This window comes from Kogia breviceps, chromosome 1 (genome assembly GCF_026419965.1).
Source record: "Kogia breviceps isolate mKogBre1 chromosome 1, mKogBre1 haplotype 1, whole genome shotgun sequence".
NCBI lineage: Eukaryota > Metazoa > Chordata > Mammalia > Artiodactyla > Physeteridae > Kogia > Kogia breviceps.
In genome coordinates, this window is record NC_081310.1 from 154,727,183 (window position 1) to 154,745,646 (window position 18,464).

General features: G+C 48.3%; 1 long non-coding RNA gene across 1 annotated transcript in view; it reads left to right on the plus strand.

Moving 5' to 3' along the window:
• Positions 1–5,735: 5,735 nt before the first annotated feature.
• Positions 5,736–18,464, plus strand: part of LOC136792042 (uncharacterized) — a 346,949-nt gene continuing 334,220 nt past the window's right edge. The window contains exon 1 of the long non-coding RNA XR_010835189.1: positions 5,736–5,926. This is a non-coding gene — a long non-coding RNA (uncharacterized lncRNA). The remainder of the gene's footprint in view (positions 5,927–18,464) is intronic.

Below are 18,464 nucleotides of genomic sequence, written 5' to 3' on the forward strand. Positions count from 1 at the left end.
CTTGAAACTTCTTGCTTCTCCCAAACACTCCCACACCCCCATCCCACTCCCAGCCTCTCCCTAGTGACCAACATAAACTCTTTTGGTGTCTTCTGAGATATTTTCCCTCTACAAAGACAGCTCAAGGACCAGCCACTTTAACAATATTTATTTATAATCCAACCAGGAGCCAGGTCGTCTCTCCAGCACAGAGAAACTATTCTGAGGGGCCTCCGTGGTCTCACATTTATAAACCTGGGAGGCCTTTTCATGATGCAGAAGGGGAAACTGAGGTTGAGAGAGGCAAGTGGTTTGCCCCCAGTCACACACCAGTTAGTGGCAGGGTCAGGAAGAGACCCAGACTTTGGGGCTCATTGTCACCAAGGGGTATAGGGGAGTGGAAAGCGAGCCTGGGCTGTGGCCCGGTTCTGCTACTTACTGCCTTATGGCCTTGGCAAACACTCTGATACCTGGAACCTCTGTTTCCTTACCTCTGAAATGGGTATAATTGTATCTTCCTCACAGGAATGATAGAAGGAACAGAGAAGATCCTGAAAAGGAAGTCACCTAGCACAGTGCTTGGCATAAAATGAGTCCCCTTTCCCTCCTGCCTCCCCTTTCCTTCTGGAAATGAACAAAGGCTTTGGAATCAGACAGTCTTGGGCTCAAATTATGCGTGGACTTGGGGAGAGTATTAACTTTGGGGGTCTTGACTTTTCTTGTTTATAAGATGGCAACAGGAGTCATCATACTGAGGGGTCTTTGAGGAATTCAAAAGGCTCCTATGTAACATAGGAGCCCCTTCTAGACAAAGCTGCTCCTTTCCTTCCACCTTCCTCCAGGACTCCCTCCACGGCCTCACAGATTTGGGTCCCCTGGCCCCAAGCTACAGGGGCAGGAGAGAGTGGGTAAGTTCCTGCGTCCCCCTCCTCCGGGCAAGAGCAGGGCAGCGTCGGGGCTCGGGGTTCAGCCAGCAGAGCTGATGTCTCTGGGGACAGCAATGCTCCCTCCCTCCCAGCCCTCGGGCCACTTCAGGACATGGATCCTTTGCGGGAGGGGGCATCAAACCCAAAGAGGGTCACAGCAGCATCTTGCAAAGGGGGTGTTGGAGACTGGGACATGTAAATAACCCCGAGGAAACAGCCCCTTGGCACCCCTTCCTGGTCAGGAGTAAACATTACGTTATTAAGAGAGACACTTAGGCTTCAAACCACTTCATATTTAATCAGCAATCACGTTCCCTTCCAAAAGCCATTCCAGGAAAAACATCAGTTGAGTTTTTGACAAGAAACAAAGCTTTCTGAAAACTTGCGCGTGCAGCCCAGGCCTCGAGGGACAAACTCGTGGCCGTTTTGAGCCAAGGGTGGCGCCAACCTAGGACACTGGGGCCCACGCAGTGCACATCTGTCTAGTGTTCCCGCTGTCCTGAGGAACAGAGGTGGAAGGTTCAGGAACAGAGGGGGCAGACGTGGGCTGTGAAGACGTTTGGCCTCTGTTTGAATCCCACATCTTCCTTCCGTGCCTGTGTGTCCTTCATCAAGACGTGTGACCCCTGAGAGCCTCGTGTTCTTAAATGTAAACCAGGAATAATTATGCCTACCTGGAAGGTTGTGATGAGGTTTCCATCAGTGACCCCGATGGATTAGGTTGAACCATATGAAACTGTCACTTCTGAAGGTCATAAAGGGTTGAATGCTGACAGCTTCAGACGCTTCATGCTACCGTGTAAAGTACGTGGCACATTTGAATAGCACCCAAATTGGGTTAAACATTTACACAATGAGTCTCAAAACTTAGTAAGTGTAGGAGGTGGCGAGGGGCCATGAGGAGTGTGTGCAAAATGTCTGATTCTGAAGATCTGTGCGGGGCCTAGGACTCTGCATTTGAACAAACTTGCAATCCCTCACTCCAGGTGATTCGGATGCCATGATGCTTAGCGCTCAGCTGAACTAGGCTTCGAAAAAACAATTAAAAAAAAACCAGGAGAGGAGGGAAAGGACAGGCTAGAAAATGGCAATTCCCTCTCCCAAGCCCTTGTCATCTTCTTTTTGTCCAGGTAGGTAACGGGATTACCTTGGGGAGTGTGTGTGTGTAAAAGAGAGTGGGAGAGGGGTTGAGACCCTTCTGATTATCTTAAAACCCTAAACCTAACACTGGGGGCCTGTCTCCGCCCCACCCACCCCCTTTTTTTTTTTTTTTTGCGGTATGCGGGCCTCTCACCGTTGTGGCCTCTCCCGTTGCGGAGCACAGGCTCCGGACGTGCAGGCTCAGCGGCCATGGCTCACGGGCCCAGCCGCTCCGCGGCATGTGGGATCTTCCCGGACCGGGGTCATGAACCCGTGTCCCCTGCATCGGCAGGCGGACTCTCAACCACTGCGCCACCAGGAAAGCCCTGTCTCCCCTTTTGAATTACCAATATCCTACATCTTTGCACCATTTTGATGTGGGTGGTTAGTCAATATGAGTTTTACCCTCAGTAACTGCCTCTAATATTCTAAAATTCTGGACACAGTTTCAGCTATTTTCAAAATGTCCTTGAAAGTTGGAGCAAGAGGAGTTAACCAGTGGAGACATGTGGACATCAGACTTGGAAGTGTGCTGTGAGCTCCCCTGATCCAGCCTCCTCCCATGTCAGGCGAGGGAGACGACACCTCTCAAGGTCATGCGATGTGAGTCTGGGCAGTGGTAGAACTTGAACTTGAGTCCTTGAGGGCTAAACATATGCTCTCCTGGGAATTTGTAACTAACCTTTTACTTTCGTCTCCAAATTGGTGTTGTGACTTCAACCCAGGCCAGCAGATTCTGAGTTGCATCAACGTGAACCTACATGACTTGTCCTAAGTGCTCCTTCCTGGTTCAACTGATACCGCACACACACTGCTGCCAGGGAAAGCAGTCCTATTAATTCATCTGTTCATCCAGTACCTAGAAATCAGCCACACTGAGGATGCAGTGACGAGCACATAAGACACACGTCCTGCCCACGTGAATTCCTCAGCCTCGGTGTTCCCACTGTGTATAATTGTAAGAACTATAAGGAAAATGCAGTGGCACTTTGAGAACATAAAACAAGGAGGCCAGCTCTAGTCGAGGCTGGTGGAACTTGCCTGCTCCTTACTTTCTGATGGGAACCTGGTGATGAGTCCAGGCTCCAAAAAATATGTGCAAATTTCTATGAAATCCATACTAGGTCCAGACACCATGCTGGTGTCTATGGCTATAACTATTGATCTAGAAGAAAGGATGGTGAAGCCAGGAAGAGTACCGACGGCTCAAGCCGAGGTGATGTTGGCAACAGCAAACACCTCACAGTGTTTGGGCAGAGTCCTCCTACTTCCTTGGGGAAGCATTCCTCAGTCCCCGTTCCACCCACAAGGAACGGAGCTCAGAGACTCTGCCTGTGTTGCTTGATCTTGGGCTCTGTCCCCACAACTGCGAATTGGAGACAGTAAGAATCTCTACCTCACAGGTGTTTTGAGAATTAATAGGAACAACATACGGAGGTTCCCAGCCCCAAGCCTCGTCTTGTAGTCCCTGAGGAATATTGACTTGTTTCTTCCAGGAAATTTGGTCCACACCACTTAGGCACTACATGGCATGGGCCGGGCTTCCACTAGGGTGTGTGTGACTCCTAGAGGCTGGACCCGCGCCCCCCTCCCCCCGTACCATGAGCTTTCCTTGGGATCAGTGGTGGAAAATTCTAGAAGACCTTAACTTTATGAACTTCGTTCAAGACCCAAATGAATTTGAACTTCATTTGGGAGATTTTAGGAATCCACTCAAGTTCTTTGAGCTGGGAGTCATATGACAAAGCTGCTTTTAGGTGATGAAAGAACAGGGTAAATATGGTACTTGAGGATGGGATGGGAACTAGAGGTCAAGAGTCTATTTTATTTTGGCTCATCCGTGAATTCAGTCCTAGAGGAATGCTCCACTCCTGAACGGGGCAGGGAGAGGCTGGGAAGGACAGATGGGAGAGTGGTCAGCTCCCCCACCAAAGCATTTGGCGGCTGCCTGTGTAATATGAGCCTGGCTCCGATTTAACCTATGTGGCCCACATGCTGCCTCCACAGCCTCTACCTCCGTGTCTGCTTGCCGCAGAGTTGGCTGGCGATTACACCGTTCCACCCTTTGAAGAGGCAGTGGCTTCAGATGCCAAATTTAAATCACTACCATTCCAAATTAAAGCAGGAAGCATGCTGCCAGTTGCCCACCAGGAATAATGTCATAGTTGCTCTTCATGCTAGGAACTTTCCAGATAGTATCTCTCATTTTCCCAGCTACCCTGAAAAATGGGTGTTATTATTTGTACTTTATAGAAAAGGAAGCTGAAGCTCTGAGCTCCCCTGAAACAATATGCCAAGGAAACACAGTTTACTACGTGCAAGACGTAGATAATGAACCTAGCCTGCTCTGAGTGTGAAACCTATTCCTTTCTTTTTAATCCCTTTTTATAGATGATCCATTTTTCCAGATGAGGAAACTGATGCTCAAAAGAGCTATGTGAGTTGCCCAAGATCGTGCAGCTACTACAACAGTTAAGGAACAGCTAATTATAGAATGTTCACTATGGCCCAGGCAGCAGACGAAGGGTCTATTATACACGATCTCATTTAATCTACGTAACAGCTTGCCTTATGTCACAAACAAATGCCGGAACTGGTATTTGTGATTGCGTCTACTTGCCTCCAGAGCTTTCAACTGCCCAGTTCTGCTGTAAGGAGACTGATGGGGGTTGATATAAATCCCCAGACTTCAATGGAGGAAAGGTAATGTTGGCTAAGAAGACACCTAATCAGAATTTATGGGGTGAAGCTGCTACAAGCCACCTCTTCCTCTGAATGCAAGTCCTGTCTATTCCTAAGTGACGGATGGAAGTCTGAGCACCAGGGATCAGGGATGTCTGGCCTCACATAACGGGCATTTGAGTGAAGGGCACCAGTCACTTGCTACAACCAATGAAGATGTAAAACCCCAGAGACGCCTGGGGTGGCTGATATTAGATGGATGAATCCAGGCTGCATCTCTGGGATCTTTCCTTCCCAAGGAAATTGATGGAACATATGTCAGGCCTAGCTCACAGCATTCCAGCCCAAAGCAGCAGCTGTCCGAAGCCTGCGAGTGTCCCACACCCAGAGGTGAGGGGGCTGAGGAAGCGTCCTGACAGCCTCTGACCTAGTCCTGGAGATGAGGTACTGTCTGCTCTGTAAATACCACAGACATTCCTGGGGGGTGAAAGACATGTCCACAGGCAGCATCGTAAGCCCCTCCAAACTCCAGACATGCACTGGTCATCCTGGCCGGCTCCCTCTTTAAACAGCATTGGAAGATAAAGGTACGGCTGTGAAGGGTGTGGAGGCTGGAAGCCAGCAGGTGTTTTGGGGCCGTGCTGAGCGGCTTGTGGGATCCTAGTTCCCTGACCAGGGATTGAACCCGGGTCCCCAGCTGTGGGAGCGCAGAGTCCTAACCACTGGACTGCCAGGGAATTCCCCCAGCAGCTTTATCAGGAGCACAGTTTATTTTCTTCATGCAACCCCAGGAGAGCCACTGCATTGTGGAGTTGGAATGATAATCGTAAAATGAATGGACTTTAGTGGAAATTTTTGGAGTTATAGCAAGTGCTTGCATATCAACAATCTCTTTTCTCTCTTCTCACAGTCCAGTGAGGAGTGCGTTGTTACTCCCTTTTTTTTTTTTTTTTTTTTTTTTTCGGTACGCAGGCCTCTCACTGTTGTGGCCTCTCCTGTTGCAGAGCACAGGCTCCGGACGAACGTGCGGCTCAGCGGCCATGGCTCACGGGCCCAGGCGCTCCGCGGCATGTGGGATCTTCTCGGACCGGGGCACGAACCCATGTCCCCTGCATCGGCAGGCAGACTCTCAACCACTGCGCCACCAGGGAAGCCCTTACTCCCATTTTTACGAACGAGGTGACTGAGACCCGGAAAAGGTAAGTCCTTATGCCTCAGCTCCTAAGTAATGGAGCAAGGTCTTGGGTCCAGGGCTCCTAACTCTGGCTCACATTTTTCTTACCATGTAACTTAGAGATCGCCTGGTTCAACCTTGCTGCCTCCACTAACCATTGGACAGATGGATATCCCACCTCTGCCTGAACATCCAGCGTAGCCTGTTCCGTGCTGGACAGCTGAAATTTAGTGTTAACAAAATAGTAACCGTTTTTGAGCCCCTGCTATGCACCAAACTATATACTAAATGCACATTACCTCTAATCCTCAGATCAACCTCGCATGGTTTAAATTTGTGGGTTCTGAGTTTCACAGAACACAAGTGACTTGCCCAAGTTCATACAACCAGTAAGTAACAGAGCAAGGATTCAAAGTGAAGTCCATCTTACGTCAAACTCATGGCATCACACTTTCGTCTTATATTGAATTGAAATCATCTTGAATTCTCATATAGATGTCTTAGTTCTGCCTTCTGTGGCTGCACAGGACAAGCTTGCTTGCTTTTTCATCAGTCGGCCATCCTGACTGATGCTGGATGACATCTTTGCTTTCTAGGTCTTAGCTCCTCTAGGTGTAGAATTCCTGGGTCCTCTGACTCTTCCTGATGGGACCTGGCTGGCAGATGGTTCATGTTCTGTTGTTCACCTTGTGATATCAATCACAGAGTGGTAGAAAGAGCATCGGGCTTGAGGTCTAAAGAAGTGGGCTCTGTTTCAGTCTGGATTTACTAGCTGTGCTTCATCTCTGGCCTCATCTATTAAATGAAAATACTACCTAATTCTCAGGGTCCTTTTAAGAACACAGAATATGAACTAAGGATGTGATATGTCAGTAAAAGGTAAATAAAGTACTTGGATGTCCAAGGCAGCATTATTTATAACAGCTCAACCTATAAAAGAAAAGCCATTCATAATATAACAGACAACAGTATACCTACTTAAACACTCACCACAGGAGAATGGATAAGTAACCGTGATACATCAATTTAGTAGAATGTTATGCAGACATTAAATTTTTCTTGAAAAAAATGCCTATGATAAAATGCTAATTAAAACAAGCAAGATATGTCAATTATACGTCAATAAAGCTGAAAAAAGCAAACAAGATATAAAACTTTATCTCTAGTATGATCTCAATTACACAAGAAGTAAGATTGGAGTAAAATACATCCCAACACTAAGAACAATTATCTCAACGATTATCTTAAGATGATGGGCTTATGGGTTCTGTGTGTGTATGTGTGTGTGTGCTTCTTTACCTTTTTCTGTTTTCCACATTTTCTGCAGTGAGCATGGGACACTTTGAAAATCAATACAAAATACGGGGCTCAGAATGGAGCACAAAAAGCTACCCCCAAATAGGGCCTCACTGGCCTAGAGATCAATTAGTACTTTTCAAAGCCCATTTGTTTTTGTTTTTCCTGCTGTGCCAAAGTGCCACTTCAGCGTCTCTCCTCTGCTCACTCATCTCTTTTGGCATCACTATCTTGATACGACTGGACTCAAAGAGGAAGCAAATACAATAGACTAAACCCAGTCTGTAGGAACTGCCCGGGCTCACGTTGCAAATAGGATATGCTGAGACAGTCTTTACCCAAACCAACAACTTCTTTAGTGTCTCATTGAACAACCACATGGTGGGAAAGCTACTTGAAAGATGATATTCTGGCCTTGGCAGCTGCTCCTGGAGGGTCAGCTGTCCTGGACATGCCAGGGCCAGACAGGGCAGGGGAGGGTGCCAGATGAATGAATCTGGCCTGAGATACCATCGGGTGACCTGGGCACCATTGAGTCCTATCAGGACAACTCCCTAAGTTATGTCTTCAGGGCCTGATAATATTATAACTGATGGCCTCTAGGAAAAATGCTGTCTCTCGCTTGCTGGGGAGGGCAGTAGGGGAGAGGTAAGGCAGAGAATGTTTTCTGGAGGTGCTTCAACTATATGTTCAGAACAGCAGCAGGGCGCTAAGTCCTCTGTGAGCATTGGTGTGGCTCGTCCTGAAAATGGCGGAAGCTTAGCCTCTTTCCTGCCCTACTGTTGGAGTGGCCAGAGCTGGAGAGTTCATTTTTCTCTATTTATATAATAGAAGTATGTGAGAAGGAAAGGGATGTAGACATTAGGGGGTGCATCCTCTATGTTAGTACCAGGGTGTTGCCAAGGTCGTCCAGGCAGCAAGGCAGGATTAGAACCTAGGGTGCCTCATGGCCTGCTTTGTCCATTAAAGCACATGAGAGAGAACTGGTGGTCTTTTACCCCACAATTCTTCCCCGTGATACTGATGCCCATGATTTCTACCATCTAGTCAGTGTCTGCTATGTGCCAGGCATCACGCAGACATTTAGAAACATTATTCTATCTGTCATGGGCTGAATTGTATCCCCCCCAAATTTATATTTTGACGTTCTACCCCCCGGTACCTCAGAATGTAACTGTAATTGGAGATAGGGTCTTTAAAGAGATAATTAAGTTAAAGTGAGGTCATTAGGGAGGGACCTAATCCCAAATGACTGGTGTCCTTATAAGAAGAGGAAATTAGCACAGAGGAAAGACCATGTGAAGACACAGGGAGAAGATGCCCATCTACAAGCCAAGGAGAGAGGCCTCAGAAGAAACCAATTCTGTTGACACCTTAATCTCAGACATCTAGCTTCTAGAACTTCAAGAAAATGTTTCTGTTGTTAAAGCCAGTCAGTCTCTGGTACTTTGTAATGGCAACCTGAGATAATTAATAATAAAGACACCATCCTAACCATAGCCCTGCCAATAGGGAACCTTGGTTCCAAGTGACAAATGAGGAAATTCAAGCTCAGAGTAGAAAAATAACTTGTCTAAGGTCACAGTTAATAAGACTTGATTAGAACCCAGTCTCACTGAAACCTAGGGCTTGACCATTGCTCTTAGAAGAAATGGGGCCATTTTTGCGACAGTGCTTTGCTAACTGTACATGGTTGTTGAATGAACACAGCATCAGGAGGCATCACTATTACTTTTGCTATGGTGAGGGACAGTCCCTTCATAGGAAATTTCAGATCGAGCCTGGTCCTCCGGGGGGGGGGGGGGGCACTTCCTCGGGATGCTTTGCTCTTCAATCCCAGGGCCCCACCTTTCGGCTGGAGAAAGGTCTCCCGCATCTGTCTCACAGTTGCAGGGCATTGTGAGGTAGCAGACTGGGAGCTGGGGCCCTGGGGCTCCATCTCTCTCCATCTGCTAGTCCTGGAGAAGACCTTGGGAAAAGTATGCAGCCTCTCTGACCTCCACATGTTCTGATTGCTCTGCCGACTTCTGCTATCAGGTTCTTTGTGGGCAGTTTAGGGTGGAGGCGTTGATATTTTCCCATAGGCAACCCAATCCATTGCTAATCATAGCAAATTTTTAGTCTTTCTACCTCCTGCCTCTTGCTTCCTAATGCTGGCTCATCCCTTAGATCTTGGCTCAGCTGTCCCTTCCTCAGGGAAGCCTTCCCAGCCTGGACTAGTTTCCCCTGTTATTAGCTAGGTTATCTCCATAGTGGAGATAACCTGATGTATCCCTCCCAGAGCCAAGACCTCTGCCGGGCATAGAGACAGGCATTGATGCACAAGTTAATATGCTCTTTTATTGCCCTGCCCTGTGCTTTCCCTTATTAGCACTTATCATAATTTAAAATTATGTACTTGATTAATGTCTGTCTCCCTGGCCTTGGCCACAGACTGAAACTCCATGAGGGCAGGGGTTTCGTTTTGCTGACCGTTCCAGTCTCAGTACCCAGCCATTCCCTGAATGGAGGAGGCACTTTAAGAATATTAGTTGCACAAAATTCAGTGAAGGAGAACCAGAGGTCAGAGAGGTTTTGATTCATTCAAAAGACATGGTCCCAAAGTGAATTTCCAGGCCTTAGGAGAGCTCACTCTACACCATTCATTGCTTTTTTTCATTCAACCAACGTTTACCCATCCGTCTCCTCTCGGGTTAGGCAATGCATTTACAAAATCAGTAAGAAATTGTCTCGGCCTCCATGTGGTCACAGCCTGCTGGGGGGAGGTCGTATTGACAGTGGTCGTAATAATTCAAAGTAAGCAGTGCTGGAACTAGAGGCCGGAATTGGGTTGGTTCAAGCCCACAGCAGGGTGTGATGGACCCAGGCCTCAAAGGGTCACGGAGGGCAGGGAGGAGGGAGCTTGTGAGCTGAAACGCTGTAGCCTGAGTCAGTGCACTTAAGGGGAAAGGAGGAGATGAGCATGTTAGAGGGAAAACTTGAGGGAAGGCCTAGAATGGACAAGAATATGGCTGGCTTGGGGGAGGGCAGTTAGGCTGCATTCCTGGAGCTGTGCAGGGTGGGGAGGGGCAGGGAGCTGGCGGGGTGGGGGGAGGCTGGAAGGTGGGGTGGGCCCCTAAGGATCTACACACACACGCTCACTGCTCCTCCCACCCCCAGACCTTTGTAACGGGAGGAGGTGAGTTGGTTGTCATTCTTATCAAGCTGGGGCTCAGCTTTTGTCCCCAGTCCAGGCCCAGCTCTCTTTGATCCCAGCAAGGCCATTGTTTCCCCAGCACTGGCCTCTCTGCTTTGTAGGGGAAAATGTGATCTTTGTTCTCCTGAGACTTTGTATCCAAGTCCTGCCCTGGTGGGGACAAGCCGGGAGGGGCTCCATGTGAGGATCTGGTCCTGGCCGGCGGCTGAGGGACAAGGGCCACCCCTGTCTCCTGGCCTCCGCCCCATGTGGGTTGCACTCGGCTCCCAGAACCCTCTCACTGGCACAAGTCATGCTGTGTTGGGGGTGGAGAGGGAACACTGGGCAGTTTCAGTTTCTTTATTTTAAAAAATTGTCTTTGTTAGCATTTCCAGCATGATCTTCATATAAATCAAATGCAGTGAGGCATTTGGTGAAAACCTGGGTTTGAATCTTAGCTCAACTATTTACTGGACGTGTCAGCCTGGGTAAGACACTTCATCTCTTGGGGTCTCAGTTGTCTTCTCTGCACAATCAGGAAAATGAAAATATTTAGCCTACAGTATTGTCGTGAGGTTTTATTCATTCATCGAATGAATAAGCACCTACATGGAATCTGTTAAGCACCTACTCTCCATCAGGTATTGTGGTCTGTGCTAATGAGATAGACTTGATGAAACCCCTCCTGAAGCTTACCAGAGAAGAAAGACATTCAACTGACATACGTGTGAGTTCCACAAGAAGAAATGCAGATTGCTAAACGAGCGTGTACTGGGACTTCACTGAGTCTTGGGGATCAAGAGAGGAGCCCCCAGAAAAGTGATGCTAATGCAGAGATTTGATGTGTATAAAAGGAGCCTGGGCTATGGGATGTGGTCGAAAACGTTAGTTCCTGCCCCCTCTGCCTGGGATCAGATCCCACACCAACACCTGCTGGGTTTGAGTGGGTTTAAGAAACTCCCCCTCCCCTCTAGGGAACGTACTCAGCTGAAAAGAAGTGGGGCTTCCCTGGTGGTGCAGTGGTTGAGAGTCTGCCTGCCGATGCAAGGGACACGGGTTCGTGCCCCGGTCCGGGAAGATCCCACATGCCGCGAAGCGGCTGGGCCCGTGAGCCATGGCCGCTGAGCCTGCGCGTCCTCCGGAGCCTGTGCTCCGCAACGGGAGAGGCCACAGCAGTGAGAGACCAGCGTACCGCAAAAAAAAAAAAAAAGTGGACTCTGGGAACTGCTTCCAGGGGGCCTGGTAATTGATGAAGACGTATACAAGGTTACAAACGCAGGGCCAGCTGTGACATTTTCTGTGTGCCTTAGTGAGAAGTGCTGGGACTCTTCTACTCGAAACTGAACTCTTGGCCCGACTCGCCCGCTGGAGGAGAAGGGGGAGGAGCTGGCAGACTGCAGTGCTTTGTGAGGGGAAAACAAATGGGTCTGTAACTTGATCGAGGTGGCGAGGGGAGGTTGCCAGAGCTGTGGGGATGAAGAATAGCTTCTCAGAGGAGTGTCAGGGGCAGGAGGTAAACTCCTCCCCTCAAGTGAGGGGATGTGCAGAGCAGGGCTGACTCTTCCAGCGGCCTCAAACCCCAGTGGGTGGGGCAGTGGTGGCGGTGCCACTTTGGGCATCCTTGAGCTGCAGTGCTCACCTGTATGGAGCACCTTCTACAGGGCAGGGACATTTACAGAAAAAATGAGGTAGTCCTTGCAGCAACCCCATCTGATGGGGAGTATTTTTACCCCAGACCGCTGAGGCTCAGAGAAGTGAAGTAACTTGGCCTGAAGTCACACAGCCAGTTAGTGGTGAGGCTGAGGTTTATATCCATTTCTGTATGTCTTTAAATTCATATTTCTTCCACTATATCATGCTGCCAGGCAATTTTTTTGGACAAGGTTTCCTTCTGGATTTTCTACATCTAATAATGATAGTAAGAATCCCTTTTATGTAATATGTTTTACAAAGAGTACTCTTGCAAAAACCATTTCACAGGGTTTTTTATAGTGCCTGCCCTTTAAGATGACGTGTTATTATTCTCTTATTTGAGAGGAGGAAATAGAAGCTCAGCCAGGCAGGTGGCTCCCCTAAATGCCACTCAGAAATGCAGTCCGGGAGCCGAGCCAGGAGATGCCAGATCCCATGCACTTTCCACCATTGTCTTGAGACCCAGGTGAGCTCCTCAGGTATCTGCTGATATCCAAACCATCTCCTAATCCTTCAAATGAAAAGCCCAAGCACAGTTTGTTTTTCTAACAAGCTCAGAGCCTTCACTGTGTTTCTAACTCTTGATAAAGCCCGCAGCGAAAATCCGCTTTCCTGGGGCCCCTCCTCCTGAGAAAGGGATGATTGGCCATGTGTATTTTTCACTAGGGTTCCCACAAAGAATGTTGCGTGTAATACAAAACATGTGTCATTGGAGTTTGCTGGAGTGCCCGACCCTAGGCCCTTCCCTGCACAGTGGGAGCCCCTCATGCAGCAGCTGGTGCAGGGGATGGGGTGGGGGACAGAACCCTACACACCTAGAGGGGTTCCCCCCAGAATTGGAACTGCCTCCTCCTGCAGGCAGAGTGGGAACTGAGCTCTGTCAGCTCTCCTGTGTCGCTTCCCCATCTGCGTCCTTGCCTTACCATGTTTCCATTCCTGTCAATGAGTGGTGAGCCCAGACTCACCACACTCAGGTGTGTCTGAGTTCAAGCTGGAAACATACACGACACATGCTCAGTAACTTCTGTGGGGTAAATTACAGAGTGAATAGGGGAAGAACTAGTCTGCTTTCCATCTCCATGCAGTCAGTGTGCTGGGATGTTGCTGACGGAAAGAATAAGCGCTCTGTGATGGGGATCTTCATGTGGATGTGTTTCTAAAGAACTCTGAAGCTAAAGGAAGAATATCACTATTTCGTCCTTTCCCTTCTCAGAAGCCAGGATTGTTGGAAGCACTGGTTTTTGAACCTTGAGTGTGTGTTAGAAACACCTGGAGTCCTGTTAGAGCACAGATTGCTGGGGCAACCCCCATGGGTGAATTTGCATTTTTAACAAGTTCCCAGTTGATGGGATGGTGCTGGTTCAGAGAATTGGGAGCCCAGATGGTCCTTGTTCAAGTGGGGTGAGGAGGATGAAGCCGAATAGAAAAACAAACAACAACAAAAAAAAAACAGAAGAAAGAGAGTGACTATCTTGTGGTGTTGTTTGGTTGTCTGGACATTTTGAGGGCATGGGATCAGTGTAGACTAGAGCCATCAGGACGGGCTTCCTGGACGGGTGGTTGTGATGGATGGGGAGGATTTGGAAGGTAAAAGGAAGAAGGGAGAGCTTTGGGTGAAGGCAGGCACAGAGGCAGCACTGAGCAAACAGCATGGGGATGAGGAGGCCAGCCTGCAGAGATATCGAGATGCAAACAACGTTCCTCATCAGGGTTGCCTGCAGTTTACACTCTACAAACCCCCTGCCCACAGCCTGAACACACAGCCCAAACAGCCTGGCGGGGCAGAGGTCACCTTCTCATCTCCAGGGAGAAAACCAGCGCAGGGGGTCATGGGAATTGCAGGAGGGAGGGCCCAGGGCCACAAGGTTTGGCAGTTTATTCTCTTGCAAGGGGTTGACCTTTGCCCTGCTTTAACAGCTCTTTGCGGCTGCTTTACCAGGGGTGAACAACGCAGCCTACTCCTTGGCAGCATACTGGTTTCTCTCACCTGATTTTTTCCTGTTCCAGTTCGCACTTAAAAGTATCAACACAGAAACCACTCTTGCCCTCCTTAAGCCATTGGCCAGTGGCTGTCTCCTCTTCCTGGTTCCCTGAAACCTATGCGGTTCACCCCATAGCCCTGCGGAAGAGGAGAGGAGGAAAAAATCTGGACTGAAAACTCACCGTGTGTCAGGGCCACGTTGGGCACATCTATACACGAGATCTCAGTGCATAGCGCTGAGGGCTAAGGGCGTGTATAGACAAAGACACTGAAGCTCATGCTGAGGGTGAAGCTCAGGTTCAAGATGAAGCCCCTGGCCTGAGAGCATTTTATTAGATGGTGGAGCTGAAATCCAACCTCCAATCTTTTTGAATTCAAATGAACTAAATATACAGCACTAGCTCATTAAAAAAGCTCAGAGGGCTTCCCTGGTGGCACAGTGGTTGAGAGTCTGCCTGCCGATGCAGGGGACACGGGTTCGTGCCCCGGTCCAGGAGGATCCCACATGCCGCGGAGCGGCTGGGCGGGTGAGCCATGGCCGCTGAGCCTGCACGTCCGGAGCCTGCACTCCGCAAAGGGAGAGGCCACAACAGTGAGAGGCCCGAGTACCGCAAAAAAAAAAAAAAAAGCTCAGAAACCAGAGCCCTCCCTGAGGGTCAGTGTACAGCAGGAAAATGTTTCCAGAACACCATGTGCTCTTTTGCAGGTTCATATCTATGCACAGGCTGGGCTCCTTCCTGTACTTTCCAACCTCCTCTGCCCACAAGCTCCTGTTCATCCCTTAAGCATCCTCATGATGCCTCTGAGGTCGCCTACCTGCAGTAGGTGCCCCTCTTCGAACCTCCCCTTTCTTTGCATTTATCCTTAACATGGCATTTAGCCCAATCTATCATGATGGATGTTTTCCTGGGCTTTTTTCCATTGACTATAAACTCCCACAATTTATGACTCTCTGAATCCTCAATGCCTAGCACAGCACTTGGCGCAGAGACGATGTGTCGGGAGATTCTTGTTGAATAAATGAATGAACAGCTGAAAGAATGAATCTTGCCCTCAGATTCATTTCACCACAGTTGATCTAGTAGTCCCACCTCCATCTAGACCAGAGGAGGTTCAGAGAGATGAGGTGACATGCCGGAAGTCCCATAGGTAGCCAGATGGAAGCCTATAAAAACTAAACAAAGTGACAGCCACCCAAGGTCCCCTGTCCTCCGACGCTTTGCAATGATCAACTGCCCAGACCTTTTACCCAGAACGTGTGTTACTCTCTGATGATTAGCCCTGGAATTGTAGCCGAGACTGCTAGCTGCCTGTCTAATACTCATTCTCTTTATCTTGCTTACTAATTTAAGTGAATTGGGGGTTTCAATATGCCTAGTTAAAAAGGACATTTCCCAGCTTCTTTAGCTGCAAAGTTTGGCCCTGTGACCAAGTTCTGGCCAATGAGATATAAGAAGAAGTTTTGGGATGGGATGTGGGGAAAGCTCCTTAAAAAGGGAGGGAGGCATGGGTATGACAGATAGAGGTCTTTTTTTTTTTTTTTTTAATTTTCCCTTCTCCGTTTAGAATGACATGATAATAATAATAGAATTGCAGAAGCAATCTTGGACTATGAAATAACTTTGAAGGTGGACATACACTGAGGATGGAGGAGCAGAAAGACGGAAGGCACTTGGGTTCCTATAGGCCATGGAGCCCCAAGTTGCTTGCTTCTAGACCTCTTACATGAGAAAAAAAATAGACTTCTATTTTGTTTCAGTCACTCTTATCTGTTTCTCTTTAGTTATGGGAAGATGCAGGAAGGAAAGTAAGGGGTCATCCATTCTGGGCCTGGTGGGCTAGGCTGTTTTCAGAAATAGAGTCCAGAAAGCTACCAGAGGTGCCAGCAGGCTGAATGGGTAGGCAGAGGGCAGTTCCCAGCTGTGGGGTCCTGGTTCTCTTGCAGCACCACCTCCCGCCCAGCTCCACCCAGTAGGTTCAGGGTAGGACTTGGAAGCTGGGAAGGGGGCTTGCAGCAACCTTGGGCTGATCTCAGCGTTGCACTTGAGGGCTTGAATGGACTTCAGAGATCCAGAGTCTGTGTCAGACCTGAGGGACGTCTGCCTGGCAGCCATTTTCATGATGGTTTTGTTGTCAGAACACCGATTTTGTTGCTTGATATGGTAATTCCTTTTCCTTTTTCCTGACTTGTTTAGAGAAGGGACATGGGATCACCCTCTTGCCCCTGCCCCCCCTTATGAAATACAATTGGCAGGTCTGGGAAAGTCTTCCATATCCTTTTCTTAAGAAGAAGCCCAAGACAAACACCGATCTTCTCTTGCCTTTGGGCGTTATTAAATAAGGGTGTGAAGTTTGGAGCCAAAGGAGTCATCTTGACACCATTAAAAAATCACAGGGATGCTGGTTTGTGGCCCTGACACCTTAGAGGCACTGTAACACCCAACTTGGGATGCCCACATCTGGACTTCTTGCTATGTGAGATAACAGATAACATTACTGATTATCACTTTTTTCCTTGCAGCCATACGTATCCTAATTTAAATAGAAACCTACCCCTTTATTTGACAAATGGGGAGAATGAGGTTCAGAGAGGGAAAGCAACTACAAGAGTGGCCACCTAGAATCCTATCTTCCCCTCTAATGATGGAAACAATTTTTTTTCCTGCACAACACATGGAGTTACCTCAAGAATAAAGTGAGATTCCACACGTGTTGGGAATACATGGAGACCATCTCCATGGTTCTTTTCTTTCTTTCTAGAGGTGGGGGAACAGACATAGGACAAGCCCACTTCTACTACAATGAGCATCATCCCTCATGACAACAAAAAGAATAATTGCTCTTCAAATTTACAGAGCACTTTATCATTTATATAGCATGGCAACACTTGCCAAAGTTTTTCACGTCCATAATTTCATCAGATTCTCACAGCACTGGGGGGTGGGCCAGACAGGGGTTATTATTCCCATTTTACAGATGAGGACTCCAAGAGTCAGAGAAGGCTACCTGATCCACTTGAGTAAACTAGACCTTGAAACAGATGTGAGTGGATGAAGTACATGCAGGCCTACAGCCGAGAGTTACAATGTCAGTGCTCTTTACTGTTTGCAGTGGCCTGCTTCCTCCTGTGGTCTAGGTTAAGACCCACAGGGACTTTGCAAGGTAGGCCAAGTGAGTGTCTATCCCCATTTTACAGATGAGGAAGCCGAGACTTGGAGAGGTAGATGATGTGCTTAAGGTCACAGGGCCAGGTCATTTTGCTGATAAGCTGTCATCTTACGACTCCATAGCCTTTTCTACGATCATTCTCAATACAAGTATCTGACCTTGTGATGAGTAGGGCAGATATGGCCACCCTATGAAAGTAACATGTCACAGGGCAGAGAGAAGCCGAGGGACTTGACCGAGATGAGGGCGCTCAAAGCAAAGATCCGAATCTGGGCTTCCTGACTCCCTGTCCATTGCTCCTCCTTCCTACTTCCACGGCCTTACTAGTAAGGTGATAATGGTTTATGTCACCTCTCCAAGGAATCATATTACTGGGAATATGCTCGTCTTATCCACTGCTGTACCCTAGTGCCTGGAACAGTATCTGACTCAATAAATATTTGCTGAATGAACAAATGAATCTATGAATAATTCCAAGCAAATATTTATTGATGGCCTGGTGGGCCTTGGAAAGAGGTGAGAGGGCACATTCAGCAGTAACAAATCACATTTTGGAGTCCACCTTTTAGTTTTCATTGTCCCCACTGTTCTACGTCCTCATGGGCCCGTGTGATATCCTAGGCATGGCTCCAACCTGAGTTGCTCTGGGCAGCCCCAACTCTAGCCCTTGTGGGGCTTAGAATAGGCATGGCTGTCAAGGTAGCTGAGAAGTCTACTAATTCAGCTTATTAACTCATGCGTTCATTCATTCCATCCATTCATTCACTCATGCAACAAGCAGACCTGGTCTTGGATCTGGGAGATGCTAAGAGTTTCTGCCCATGAGTTGCTTACCATCGGTAGGGCCACAGGTAATGAGCAGATATCAAAACAGTGAGGTAAATGGCAGCTACAGGTGGCTAAGTGTAAGGCACCGTGTCCTTACACGGTGCTCCAGGAGTATAGAGGAGGGGCAGATAATCCAGTCTGGGGTCCACGGAAGACATGACTACAGCTGCCATAATTGAGAGCTTCCCACACGCCAAGTTCTGTGCCAAGCTCTTTACATTCATCAACCGGTTTACTTCTCAGAACAACTCCCTGAAGAAGGTGTCCACACTCCCATTTCACAGATGAGCAAACTGAGGTTCAGATATGGGAGGTGACTTTCCCGAAGTCACACAGCGCACTTGTGCGAGTGCCAAGGTTCAACTCTAGCGTCTGGGCTCACCACTCTTCCGCATGCTTGCTGTGTAGACTACCCCCTTCTCG